Source organism: Drosophila innubila, assembly GCF_004354385.1.
Source record: "Drosophila innubila isolate TH190305 chromosome 2L unlocalized genomic scaffold, UK_Dinn_1.0 4_B_2L, whole genome shotgun sequence".
NCBI lineage: Eukaryota > Metazoa > Arthropoda > Insecta > Diptera > Drosophilidae > Drosophila > Drosophila innubila.
In genome coordinates this window covers 17,159,412-17,172,835 of record NW_022995372.1, presented here as the reverse complement: position 1 = coordinate 17,172,835, position 13,424 = coordinate 17,159,412, and the positions used below count along the sequence as shown (strand labels likewise).

At 35.5% G+C, this 13,424-nt stretch overlaps 1 protein-coding gene and 1 long non-coding RNA gene across 2 annotated transcripts in view; both read right to left on the bottom strand.

Moving 5' to 3' along the window:
• LOC117779903 (neurotrimin) overlaps positions 1-13,424 on the bottom strand; it is a 58,116-nt gene that overhangs the window by 42,205 nt on the left and 2,487 nt on the right. The window lies entirely within an intron of this gene.
• Positions 652-1,832, bottom strand: LOC117779464. The gene is made up of 2 exons (XR_004617009.1): positions 1,532-1,832; positions 652-1,472 (listed from the first exon to the last, which is right to left on the bottom strand). It is a non-coding gene; the product is annotated as an uncharacterized LOC117779464 (long non-coding RNA).

Here is a 13,424-nt window from a genome sequence, read left to right as displayed (position 1 = left end):
ACAACGCGTGTCCCCGATGAAATCACCAATTGGAGATTGAACGCTTTCTTAGTGGACCCACATGTCGGACTCACTTTGCTTGGGCATAAGCCCTTTATAGATATTAAAAGCAGTAAGCCTTTGTACTTGCAATTTAGTGTACCTCAACATATAAAAGTTGGTAAGAATTATTAACGAATAACTTTCAGTCCATGAATTAATCATATCTTTGTGATTAGGTGAAATTTTAGTATTACCCGTGAACTGTTTCAATGAGTTGAACGAGGAACTTCATGTCACAATTAGAGTTCAACAAAAAGTAACTCAGTTCCAGCTACTCGACGATAAACGAAATCCTATTCCCAACTCCAGCTATATGGAAAAAGAGCTGATCGTACAAAGCAAAACTTCCAACTCCTTGACTATTCATTTACATGCTATTAAATCTGGCAGAATGGCTCTTAATATTACGGCAATATCTGGTTCTCTGAACGATACGATGGTTCGTCAAATTGAAGTTTATCAGACGGGTCAATTGATATCACATCAAGTGGTCGCCTTTGAGTCTTTGGGGTGGCACAACATGAAGACTACTATTGAATTAAAGTTGCCACACCAACATACCGTCGATGGAGTGAAATGTTATCTGACTGGAAACATGATAGCTGCACATATGCAAAACTTCAAGTCTATTGATCGAATGGACAATGGAGAGCAGTTAATCACTAAACTGTTGTCTATCTATTTCCTATGGGACTATGTCCAGACTCAGGATTCGATCAGTCATCGCTGGCGCCAGTTTCTGGATGATCAGTTGAATGATGGCTTTCAATCGCTGCTGCGATTTAGGGGACGTGATGGAAGCTTTACATACGACGAAGAGCCAAGATCTAATTGTAGCTCAACCTGGTTAACAGCTTATGCTTTGCACGCATTGCACTTTTTGCAGACAACTCCATTAAAATTCGACATTCGGCTGCAGATTCAACTTGAGAATTTTCTGCTCCTTCGCCGTCCCAATAATATACAATTTATAGATAAATGTGTGACACCACAACGACGAAAACTTGATCAATTGGAGCTGTCTCTTGATGTGCTCAAGGTGTTGCAATTATCGACTCGAATGATACGCATACAAGAGTCTCACAGTTGGATCAGCAAGCAGATGCAGAACAATAGCAATTACCATCTTGCAGCCAAACGTGGTCATAATTTTCCAGATTGGATCCGACCTGCTGAGCAGACAGACGGTAACTGGCCGGAGCATCGCCGTAATATAGAAACTTCGGCGCGTATCCTTAACGGACAAATATCTCGAAAGAAAGTTCCACAGCTGGAGATCTATAAATGGCTGATTCATCGACTATTTGGAGACAGCTGTAAAGAAAACTGCTTTGAATGCTTCATGGCCAGACAAGCTGTCTACAATTATGTCCTATCACATAAAGATGATCCTCCAGTAGACCTCACCGTATCCATGTGGGGCGACACATCTGATCAGAAAAACATAAATATTAATTTAACGAATCAATGGCAGTCACAACATGTTCACCTTAAAGCACATAATCAAACACTCAACTTTAAAGCTGATGGCATGGGTGATCTCCTGGTACGATGCACTTACGAGTATGACCAAAAGAATCAGCAACTGAATGATCAAAAACAGTCGCAAAAATATGAGCTACGAGTAACACAGATAAAAGCCTCTCGGAGCGCCGATTCATACTTGAAACTTTGTCTGCGGCGTCATAAGATTGATCGGGAATTTTACATAGGCACCGAATTGACCCTTCACCTTCCCTCGGGCTATGTGGTAAGCCCAAAGAGTGTTAATCAACTTGTATCATTTAAAATAATTTTGGTAAGTTACATAAATTTACTACATATTGAAAATTTCACCTCTCTAGCATATAAAAATATAATGTTGATGAAAAAGTTTTTGATAGAAAAAGAATGAGATAACAAAATTTTCGTTTGTCATTTCGTTCGGCACTGCATAAAAAATTGACTTACACCCTGCAAAAAGAGTTTGATACGAATTTATATTAAATTTCTTAGAAATATTAAATTTTGAAAATTTTATATTAAAGTTAAATTATAACATAAATTTAAAAACACGTAAAAAAAAATATTAGAAAAAAAATTTTAATAAACATTTTTTCGGGTTTTTGACAAAAGAAGAAAGAATATTTGCATACACATAATATATAATAATAATTAGTTTTCTTTTAGCAATTTCCGGATTAATAAAGTAGCTTTTCTTTTAATTAGCAAGCCGGCTCGAAGGATGGCAATACCAAAATGCATGTGCGACTGGGAGCAATACATTTAAATGTATTAACTTGCATGTCTGTTTTGGCAACTCGTCTGTATAAGGTGGATAATCTACAGCCGGGAATGATGACTGTCTATGATACAAATTCTTTGCATAAGCCCCAAGCACTCGCTTTTGAAGTAAGCTTTTAGGAACTCTCTTCTCTCTTCTGTTTAATTGCCAATTTCCGTAATAAACGCGTGTAGATTTTATATTAATTAGATGGCCTTCTCATTAGCAATGTTAGCTGAGAGTTGGCTGGCAAAACTTTAGGCCAGACTGTTTGTTTCCAGGAGTTTGAGTTGTTTACGTGACACTCACTCCCATATTCGGGGATAAACCATATCGCAACCTCACACACCACAGATGCTGCTTGCTGCTTGTAAAGTTCAATAGCCGCGAGAGGGTTGAGTGTGTTCCATTATTCCTGATTTAATGACTGACGCGTGGCAGACGGGTTTTTGTTTACGCCTCGAAGCTAAAGCCACGCCTTCTGTATCATATTTTGGACTCATTTGTGAGGGCCTAATGGGTTGGGAAGCAGGAAGCGGACTTCTCCTTCAACACTGAAGTGAACCCAACAGACTTTGGTACTCAAATATCATGGCATATTAATGAAGGTGTAAGTGTAAATGGGTAGGTGTGTATGAGTGTGAGTAGGTGTGGGTGCATGCCTCAATAAATACAAATAAAAATAAAAGCAATAGCAAGAGCTACATGATGTAAATTATGCAAAATAAAACATTGAAAACAATTGGTAAAGGGAAACAATTTAACAGATGGGAAACTGGGAGAAATTCTCCTAGTTAACCTTAAGTGTCAAAATTTCAAATGAATTTTATTCTTGAAAATACTAAAATATTCATTGAGCTGAATAAAATTCCGAGAACTCAAAGGCAAGCTTTAAAAGAATTTGTTTATTAATTTTAAATATTATTTGATGCATTACTTGATTGCTGTAACTGAAAATAACATATCAATTGTTTGGTTTTTAAAATGCAATTTTCGCATGTGTTCGAGACCAATAAATGATCTGAAAATTCAATTTCTTGAACTTTTGAATAACTTAAACTGCATTACATTTCTGATAAGTGCTCGGCCAGCTTGTCCGTAAAATAAACATCAAAATACTTTGCAAAAAAATATACTAAAAACACACATTTCCTTGTGAATAGCCTGTAGGTAAACTGAATGCGAAAAGCTGCTTGTCTAAGCAAAATGCAAAATATGATAGAGTTTTCAACAAATATTCAGCTAAAATTGCACTGCCCTGGAAACAATAAATGCTGAGATGAGTGTTCACATAGATACTTGTATGAATGTATACCACACTTCGATATGCACAGTCTTAGGATAATGCGCAAAATGTCCAAGTGCTAATAAAATGCCATCGTCCAATAACAAAATCTCAGCCTTTAGGGCAGGGCAACGTTTTTGCCAGCTTTTTTTGTGTCTTCAAAAATTTGCAATTTCTTTGAAAGTACAAAATGAAAGATTGTGCAAAAATATACATAACATATACAAAAATAACAATGGACGAAACAACAATAAAGGCAACAGACTGTGCATATTTAAAAGTATTTTTTTTATGTGTGCTAAGGATGACAGAGGCAGAGTATCCAATGGCTTCCTTCAATGATGTGTCAAATAGCTTTAATTCAAGACATCACCATGACAGAAGCCTAAGGAAAAGCGTATAGCAGATAGCTTTTAGTAAGTTACATTTACGAGTAGAATACATAAAAGAAATCCACATAATGAATTCGCAAATATGTGACAAAGCTTAATCGAATTGTATAATCTTGATTAAAGGGAATAATATAAACATATAATATAAATATTTTAAATAATATTCTAAATGGATTTTAATCGCTATGAAAAGAAATTAATTTTAGCCGGCAGTTAATTAAATTTCATATTCTAAAAAATTTTAATATTTGCCAATGTTTTAAAAATAGTTAATTAAATTTAAAAAAAAGTTAAATTTTAGAAAAAATTGTCGATTATAGAACCAAAAAATCTAATGGACAGGCTCCCTTCAGCTTACAGTGCTCTTTTGATAATTTCTCAGACAAACCTGGTTCAACTCATCATGACTCAGACTGACAAGACTGCTTTATGCATAAGTAATATCATGTTGGTGTCAATAGTTGTCAACGAAACATTGTTGACATTCCCCAACTGCTAAGCTGACATAGAAATAGAATAAAAAGTAGTACGACCTCTCCCACTCACTGTGATTGTGTTCTCTTTTTTTATTATTATTATTTTATTTCATTTTTTTTCTATATTTGCTGGTTTTTTTTTGTATGCTGTACATTTGTTTTGTGGCAGTTCGTTATCGCAACCCATCTATTTTGTGGCACCGCCCCCTTCACCTTCCTTTCCCCACCCAACAGCCCCTGCGAGGCTAACACATGCTACACATTGTATTATTTTAGATTGGCATTACTTTTGGGGCCATTGGAGATGTCTGTGCTAAATACAACGAAGCTCGTTAGTTTTGCTCTCGGCATTCCGATTCAGTTTTTTTCTCGCCCTTTTTTTACTGCGTTGCGTTGCCAACTTCCGGCGGGGCGCCTCACGTTGCCCATGGCGTGTCCTTCAGCCAACGCCTTGCTAGTTACTGGTTCCGTATACGCAATGTTGTCCATGTGTGAGTGTGTAAATGTGTGTGAATTTGTTAGAGGGCCGCATATGTTACTTTATTGGCATTCAATTTGAGTTATCGCTATTTTTTCCTGTTCATATGCGATGTTTTGCTAGTGAAAATGAATTTTTCTACTTTTCACATTGTCCATTGTTGTTGTCAGTGCCATTGGTGTTGAGACTGTAGTTGTTATTGTGGTTGTTACAGCCTGAATGCAACCGCGCCACCATTCTGAGATTTCAACGTTAGTTTACTTTTGTATCTGAGCACGTATTTGTGTGCTGTTGGACAGCTCCCCACACAACATATTCGTATAATCACATTTTATTTGAACTTTTATTTCACATTATTTGATTTTATTTCTTTTGCCATTTGCAGTCTTTGCTTTGCCTTCAAGTTTATTTACCAAACATTCTGTTTGTTTTTGGGCCACGACAGGACCAACAAAAGTTTCTCAAGCAAACGCAAACGTAAAACGCAAAAGTTCAAAGTTTATATATATTGATTGACTTTACAGGTCATTTGGGTATAGCCTTCAACTATAAAAACTTATGTATAAATTTACTATATAAAATTTGATTGATCAAGAAGAAATCAAAGCAATTTCACTTGAAAAGGCATTTCAATTCAAATAACTGACATTGTACCTTTATTTTCCATTAATAGTCAGCTGCCAAAATACTGTATAATAAAATTTAAAATTTTTCTATAGTTACCAAATCTTCTTTTCTGATATTAGAACACCATTTTGAAAACTTGTATTTTTAAATAACGTATTACATTTTATTATTTTATTCAATGATTTCAATTTTACTTCGAATTGTCCTAGAAATTTTAGTCTTGATGTAGTTAACAATAAAACACAAAAATTAATACTTATGAATAAAATTTATAATAAAAATCTATCACTACTTCATCTATCACTGTATTCTTTAATAAAGGACAATATTTTTTTGTATATATACTTCCAAAATCAGCCAATTGACTTCCTCATAGTTATTTTACTTAAACTCCGCCTTAATGAAGCCACTTAAAATTACCCCGTTGTTCTTCACAATCCTCTGCAATTGCTGCTCGTTTCGGGAACTTTGTAAACTTTTTATTGGAAAAGTAAAACAAACTCACAAGCTGCCATATGCAAAACGGCGAGACCGTCTATCGCTGAGCCCATGAATGGCGCTTTTAATTAAATTAACAACACGAATTGTCAAACGCAGACGCTGCAAATGTTGCACGAAGCTCAGGTATGCAAAGAACAAAAACAACAACAACAAGAAAACAAGAAAACAAGAAAATACCAACAACAACATCACAACAAAAAACAAGAAAACAAGAAAATACCAACAGCAACAACCTTATTAAAAACGTGTCAAAAACATTTTCATAAATATATCAAGTGAACTTTTTGCGGCTTGTCAAAGTGCCAGCAGCAAGTGTCAAAGTATTTGTGCAAGGGAAATGAAATCAATAAGCTGAGAAGTTTACTCCTTTCAAGCGGCAAGAGAGGACGTTACTCTGAAAATCTGAGACAGTAAGAATTTGGGCTGCAACAAGTTTATAAATAAATACAATATGCTAATAGAGAAAATGAAAATTTATAGTGGGAGGAAACACCAAAAAGAGTTTAAAAAGTTTATATTTACAATAGACAAAGAATTTCATTCTGCCTTTTTATTGAAATCTGGCCAATTGTAAATGATAATTTATAGCATAACAAAATTGGGCAGTCTCGACAAAAAAAAAAACCAATTTGTGGAGATAACGATGGACGTGCAGAGTAGCCTCATTTTATGAGCTTGTCTGTCGATCTTACATATAAAATCAAAATAACACACAAGATATCAATAAACGAGGCAAATAAAATCAATTGTTATGATGCTATAACATATCACGCCTTCCCATTGTCCACCCTAAAGAGGAAAAGAAAGTCACCCGTTACAATGGGGGGGCAAAGTTTTTCGTTTTGCGATGGCAAAAAAAAAAAAAGGAAAAACCCGCGGCAGTTTGGTATCTTGGGACATTTCTATTTTTCTCTTCTTGGGATAAACAAAGCCATAATTCAAGCAACGTTTACTTGCTCACAGCCTCGACTTGCGACTTGCATAAACAAATTGTGCTCAAGTGCTGTGTAGTTGCGTTCTCTCTCTCTCTCTCTCTCTGTGTTTCTGTCTCTCTGGAGTTTGGGAATCTGAGAATCTGCGGGAACATGCTCGTCAAACTCAGCGTAAACATGATAGATTTATAGTTGGCTCTAGTTTTTGTGGTCGCTGGCGACAACATTGCAGCGAAGGCGCAACGTGTGGCATACAAAATGTGACTCGTCGGGTTGCTGCCTTTGCTGATGCTTCTTAGCTTATCACAGCTCGTAAACACACATGAAGGGACCCACATGGTTGGGATGACTACCCATAGAATCGTTCATTGCAATCTCAGTTGTAGCCACGACTTGGTTTGAGTTTCACGCCACTTGACTTTGTTTTCGTCAATAAATTTGGGGCAAGTTTTTTTTTGTGGCTTGGTCGTCTCAGCTGCCATTAAGCTGCCGAGCTGCCGGAGAAAAACCACATACCAGGCGCCTGTTGGTATGCCACAGTTTTCTAGTACTTTTTTTATACCCTGTGCTCATGAAATCGAATAAAGAAAGGCTTATTTTTTGCAAAAATTTTCATGTAATACGCAGAAGAGACATCTCCGTCCCAATATTGTGTTTATTTCTATATTTATTGTCAATTCCCTTGTTACACAATTCAGTTCGCTAGTTTATGAATAATATACATATTTACACCGACAAATGTGATTTTAGTATGTAAGTAAAATAAAGTGGCATTCAAAATCTAAGTTTTTTATTTCTAGTATTGTAGAATATAAAGTTTTTAGTTTAAATTTTCAAATAGTTTATTTTAAAACTTGTAATTTTAAAATTTATTTAATTTTAATGCTAAATTTACACTCCTAGTCATAGTAGGGAACACTAGCGCCCTCTAACGCCCGTAGCTAGCAATATGTTATATTATGTGAACATGTATTTATTATATTTAAATCTATGTTTATGTATGCGATTAGATGTTAGAGTATTTTAAAGCTGAACACAGGGTATCTTGGAGTCAATCACTTCGGCCAAAGCGTTTTTAAATGTTTTTCACTCTTTTTAAGGCGCCCAAAAGTAGGCTAGACCTTTGCTGTGTAAATTTGCGTTTAAATGGCGTGTTAACATTTAAATGTTATTTTTACGCCTCATAAAATGGCTCTATAAAAACATGGTAATATAAAGAAAATAAAAGTTTTCCAAATGTTTTGATTTTTACTAGAAACGAAAAACCCTTAACAGTTTGGTAACAGTCAGTTAACTATGGAATCTGAGGTGCCAATTTATAAACAGATTCATGTGAAATCTTTAAATTAAATTCTTATAATTATGCGATTGACATTATATCCATAACTTAGAATTATTCTTTACATTTAAATTTCTTTCTTTCCGTTTTCTGTAAATTGCCTTACTAATTTTAAAAGTATTCTCAAAATACAAATACTTTTTTCTAATTCGGGTAGCAAACCTTTTTCCATTGCTAGCAACTTTATCTAGTTCGTTTTTCCTTTTGATTTCATTCACAAACACACACCCACAGTTTTTTTGTCTTTCTTTTTATTTTTTTGTTAAAAAAACCTTTTTTTAGCTTAATGCGCTTGAATGAGTTGTGCGTTTCGCTTGTTATTTTTATTTTTTTTTCGGTGTGCTTTCTTCATTGTTTTAACATTTTTCTTATCATTCTTTACAGAGATTTCTTTCTGTTTGAGCATTTGGCAGGTTATTTTGTTTCTGATATCCTCTTAGCGAAATGCCTTGAGCATAACTTTGTACTTGCTTGTTTTATCTGTTTTGTTAGCTCTACCCAAATGGCTATGAAAAGAGTAACAGGTGTATTTAAATTCTTTTTTACTTTTCTCTTTATTTCCAGCGGATTTTTGAGCTGATTTCTGATTGTTTTGCTTGATAATAAAATTAATTAATGGTTAAAATGGATGAAAACTATTTCCGGAAAACGTTTTAAATACATTTTAAAGCAGTAGAAATGCTATGCGGGTGCCTCCCTCCTAGTTTTGGTGGCATGCAGCAGAGGCCACGCCTCGTTGCCACTGAAAGGACTCGACTTGACGCCAAGGTCCTTTATCAAAGCGAAAGTTGTTGCACAGTTGCACGGCCAACAGACATATACACACACAGATACACACCAACATACATATATATATATATATATATTATGCATATATATCTAGCTCGCCCGCTTGCAGGTCAATTATCGCGCTTTGCATCCCACGAGCAGCTTGGCTTCTGCCTCTGCTCCTCTCCAGCCACACAACACACACACCCTTCAAACTCTTCCTACCAAATTGCTTGTTGTTGTGGCTTAATGTTGTTGCTGTTGCTGCTTTTGCCGTTGGCGTCTGTGAGTATCTGTGCGAGAACCGAAAGCCAAACAAATTTGTAGCTTGAAGTTGCACCATTGAGTTGGCGTCGGGTCTGTCTGTCTGTCTGTCGTTCTGTCTCTCTGTATATTCGTTTCTCTTGAGACTGTCTCTGTGTTGGTTTTGTATGACCTGCGGTTAGCAATTGCAATGAAAACTTTTTCTCTGTCGCTAATTAGGCATGACGTATACGTCTTGGTTAAGCATCTTAAAGTGCACTAAATAGCGCTAATCATAGCATACATATTTACACACACACACGCTCGCACACACACTATCCACGAGTTGAACTTATAGTTGTTGGCCATTGTTCGCCTGCAAGCATGCAATGGTTTGTTTCAAGTGCTGCTACCATGTAAATTATGCCACCAACAGCAACGGCAACGGCAACAATACTCAACATGGCCCAAGAATTGTGGCAATGTGCACTCAGCGTCATTTAGTGCGCCGCCCACACGCCTACGCCACGCACCAAAGTGACGCCCACAATGTGCTCCATTGTGCGCATTGACGGCGCGTGCAACGAAGTGACTAAGTTGAATGCATGAATATATGTATAGCCATGAAAGTGAGTGTTAGTGTGTGCATGGGAGTGTGGTAGTGAATTGAAGTGGGTGTGATTAGATTGCAAGTGTATGCGTGTGAGTACTTGTGTGTGTGTGTGAGTGTGTGTGTGCTGCCAATGCAACAGCAGTGTTACAGTAGCCTTCGCCTAAGTGCTTCACTATGTTAGTTTCGAGCTGCAACAACAGTTGACTATAAATTGGTTTGTTTATCACAAAATGAACAAGTCGAGAGGCGCAGATACTCGTTCTCAAAGTACGTACTTAATCGAGTATTCATATGAACACACAAATCGAATCATTTAGCTTTAAAAAATTGCCTAACTGAATGAATAATAAACAAACATAAGTATAAGACTTAGCAAGCATTAAATTTAATTTAAAAAAGAAAACTAAATGGAAAATAAAAAACCTTTTTTTTTTATTTCTTCTATCAATTGATTATTAACAAGCTATTTTATAAATAATACATGTTAATTATTTGATTTTTAAGAATTTCCATTAATGATAATGATGAGTAATTTTATAAATAACTGATTATAATAATTATTTATGAGCGCTCATATGTAAACATTATTTTCGATTTTTATTTCATTTTTTAAGAAAATATAAATTCCATTTAATTTATGACTTGTGGGTAGGATTTTTTTCCAATAACACCAATTTGATATATTACTTTTATATATTTTTTAGATTCACCAAATAAATTCACTAGTTAAGATCTATACAAGTTTCTTTTATAAACTAATATTATTTTAATGTCACTGAAAAAATATTTTGTTACAGTATTTGTGTTTATTTAAAAAATATGAAAGAAAAGAACAAGACCAAAATTAACTTTATAATACATGCTTATTTAAAAAAATTAACAATATATTAGTCAACTGAAAAGTATTGAAATGAATAAGAAAATTACTAAAAGAAACGAATCCCTGTTACTTAAATGTTTCTATATTTAAAGTACTTTTCTGCTTACGAATTTAATTTTAAATATTTATAAACAAGGGAGAAGGGGTAGAAAACATTCCCTTTGACATTCACACCTTTCAGTCGATAACCCTAATGTTCTGAACACAGTATGTTCCTATATTTAACAAACGCCTAATTGGTCCTCATGATAACAGGATAACACGCTCAAGACATAAACGAGCAACACGTGCTGTCTCTTTCTGTCTGATTGTCATTGTAGCAACTATATATGTCTAGGAGGAGGGGGACAGAATAAGTAAAAATCCGTAACTGCTTGTGGCTGTCAACTAAATTTCATATGCAAATCCTTGGCCCTGACTATCGCTACCTGATAATCTACTTGATTTATGCGGCTGCACACAGAGACAGACAAGGACAGAGTCAGAGACAGAGACAGAGACGGAGACAACCCAAAGGGGATGGAGGGTCACATGAGCAACGCTAATAATGCCAACGCCTGTGGCGGGCCAGGCACATCATTAATCTGGGTCCATGCGGGACATGCCCGACATTGTCCCTTGCCACATTGTAGATGGTGCATGGTACATGGCACTTGGCTGTCCGGCGGAAAATGCCAGCCACTTGGCTGACCTTCAGCATAATAATTCAATGTTTAGTGGTGGTGCTGGGCCGAGAGACACGTGCTAATTGCTAATCAGCACAGATAAAGCAGAAAGAAGACCGTCCAGCCATTACACGAAGATGTGAAGCGGAAAGCGTTTTATTTTTATGGCCATTCAACCACGCCGAGTGGGTAGAGTGGAGGGTAGAAAGGGAAATTCTTTAAAGCCCTGCAACATTTTGGGGCATAGCTAGCTTATCAGGCCTCCAGCTGTCGCAGTTGAGTGTTTCATAATGAAAGAAACAGATTTCGTCCTCTTTTGCGGACTGACAAATGATCTCTGCTTATGGAAATAACTCCCATTGTGTCTGACATTTGTTCTTCCCCCTCTATTCATCCCGTTCCTCTGACATTCAATACATTCTCATATAACACACTCTGCTCATAGTTATAACCACTTGACTTTTTGGGGGCCACTTTTTGCTGTGGATTCTTTCAGTTTCATTTCATTTCTTTTCACATGTCAACAAAGCCATCAACACATTTCACACGAGTTTCCTTTGTTTAAATGTCACATTACATAATGACACTCAACACACGACGGAGAATGAAACAGACAAAGGGGGGTGAAGTGTTGGAGGTGGGGGAGTTGCTTCACAGTCACTCCCAAATGCCTTTTTATGGCTTTACGCTAACAAAGGAAAACATTTCGACGTTGTCGCCACTTAAATTCCAAATTAAGTGTAATTTTTATTGTGTTTACAACCCCACAACAAGAACAACAACAAAAACAAAAACAACTTGACTTCAACACTTGACAAATTTGATTTTTCCTGACTGAGCTTGCTTCCTCTTTCCCATTTTCCCCGTCAACTCCTCGCTGAATTCTAGCAATTTCGTGGCCGTCATTAGTGTTTGTTGTTCTTCTTGTTGTTTTTTTTGTAATTGTTTATGTAATGTTCTGCATATGTGTGAGTGTGTGACGTAGTACGGCAAACAAGAAAAGAGTGAGAGTGACAGAGATTGTCATGTAATTGGTACAAATTATGAAGGATACACTCAACTGAAAGTGACGTCAGCGTTTTACGAAAAATTAAAACAAAACATTTTATGAGCTCTTCACAAAGGTGAGCAAATTTTAATGGATGGTTTTACTTTTAAGTGGCTCGTGATATGACTTGCCTAATTAGCTTGGCTATTTAGTAATTTGGGTAATCTCATTTCGCAAATTTAAAGCAACTACAAAGATAAGAGACTTTGGTTATTAATCATCAATGGCGTTCATAAGGAAAACTGTTAACTATAGTATCTACGGTTTTACTACGACTCAAATAATTAAACACCAGAAACTAAACTCTTAGCTGAACCGCATTTATACAGCAAATTATATATTTATTTTTTCAAATTATCGAAACTGAATTTTTTTCTGATAAAATCTTCCTAAAATCTAGAATTTTTAAGTTGATTTCTGAAAAGATTCTATATATTCTTGTTGAACCGATTGGAATATTTCTGAATTTCCATAGTCATTAAAAATTATGATGAAATATTCTTTAAATTCTATTTGGCTGCTTTTAGTTATTGTTTAAAAAAATATTCCTAGGTAACAGCCTGATTCAAATTTTAATCAAACACACTTTTATGTTTAATATGGGGCTATAGAAAAAACTCGAGTACAAAAATTTTCTATAATACATTTTTATAAAAAAATGACATTTCTTTTCTTCGTCTTCCTTGTCATCATTTTTTCACGTTCTTCTTTTTACTGTTGCTGATCACCTAAATCTCCATTGGCAACGAAAGTTCTAAGAATGTGGCTCTCTATCCCTCGACAAGCTATAAAGTTATGTGAAAAGTGTAGAATACTATCTTAGATTCGCTAAATTTAACTTTTATATACAATAGTCGAAAAGTGAAGTCTAT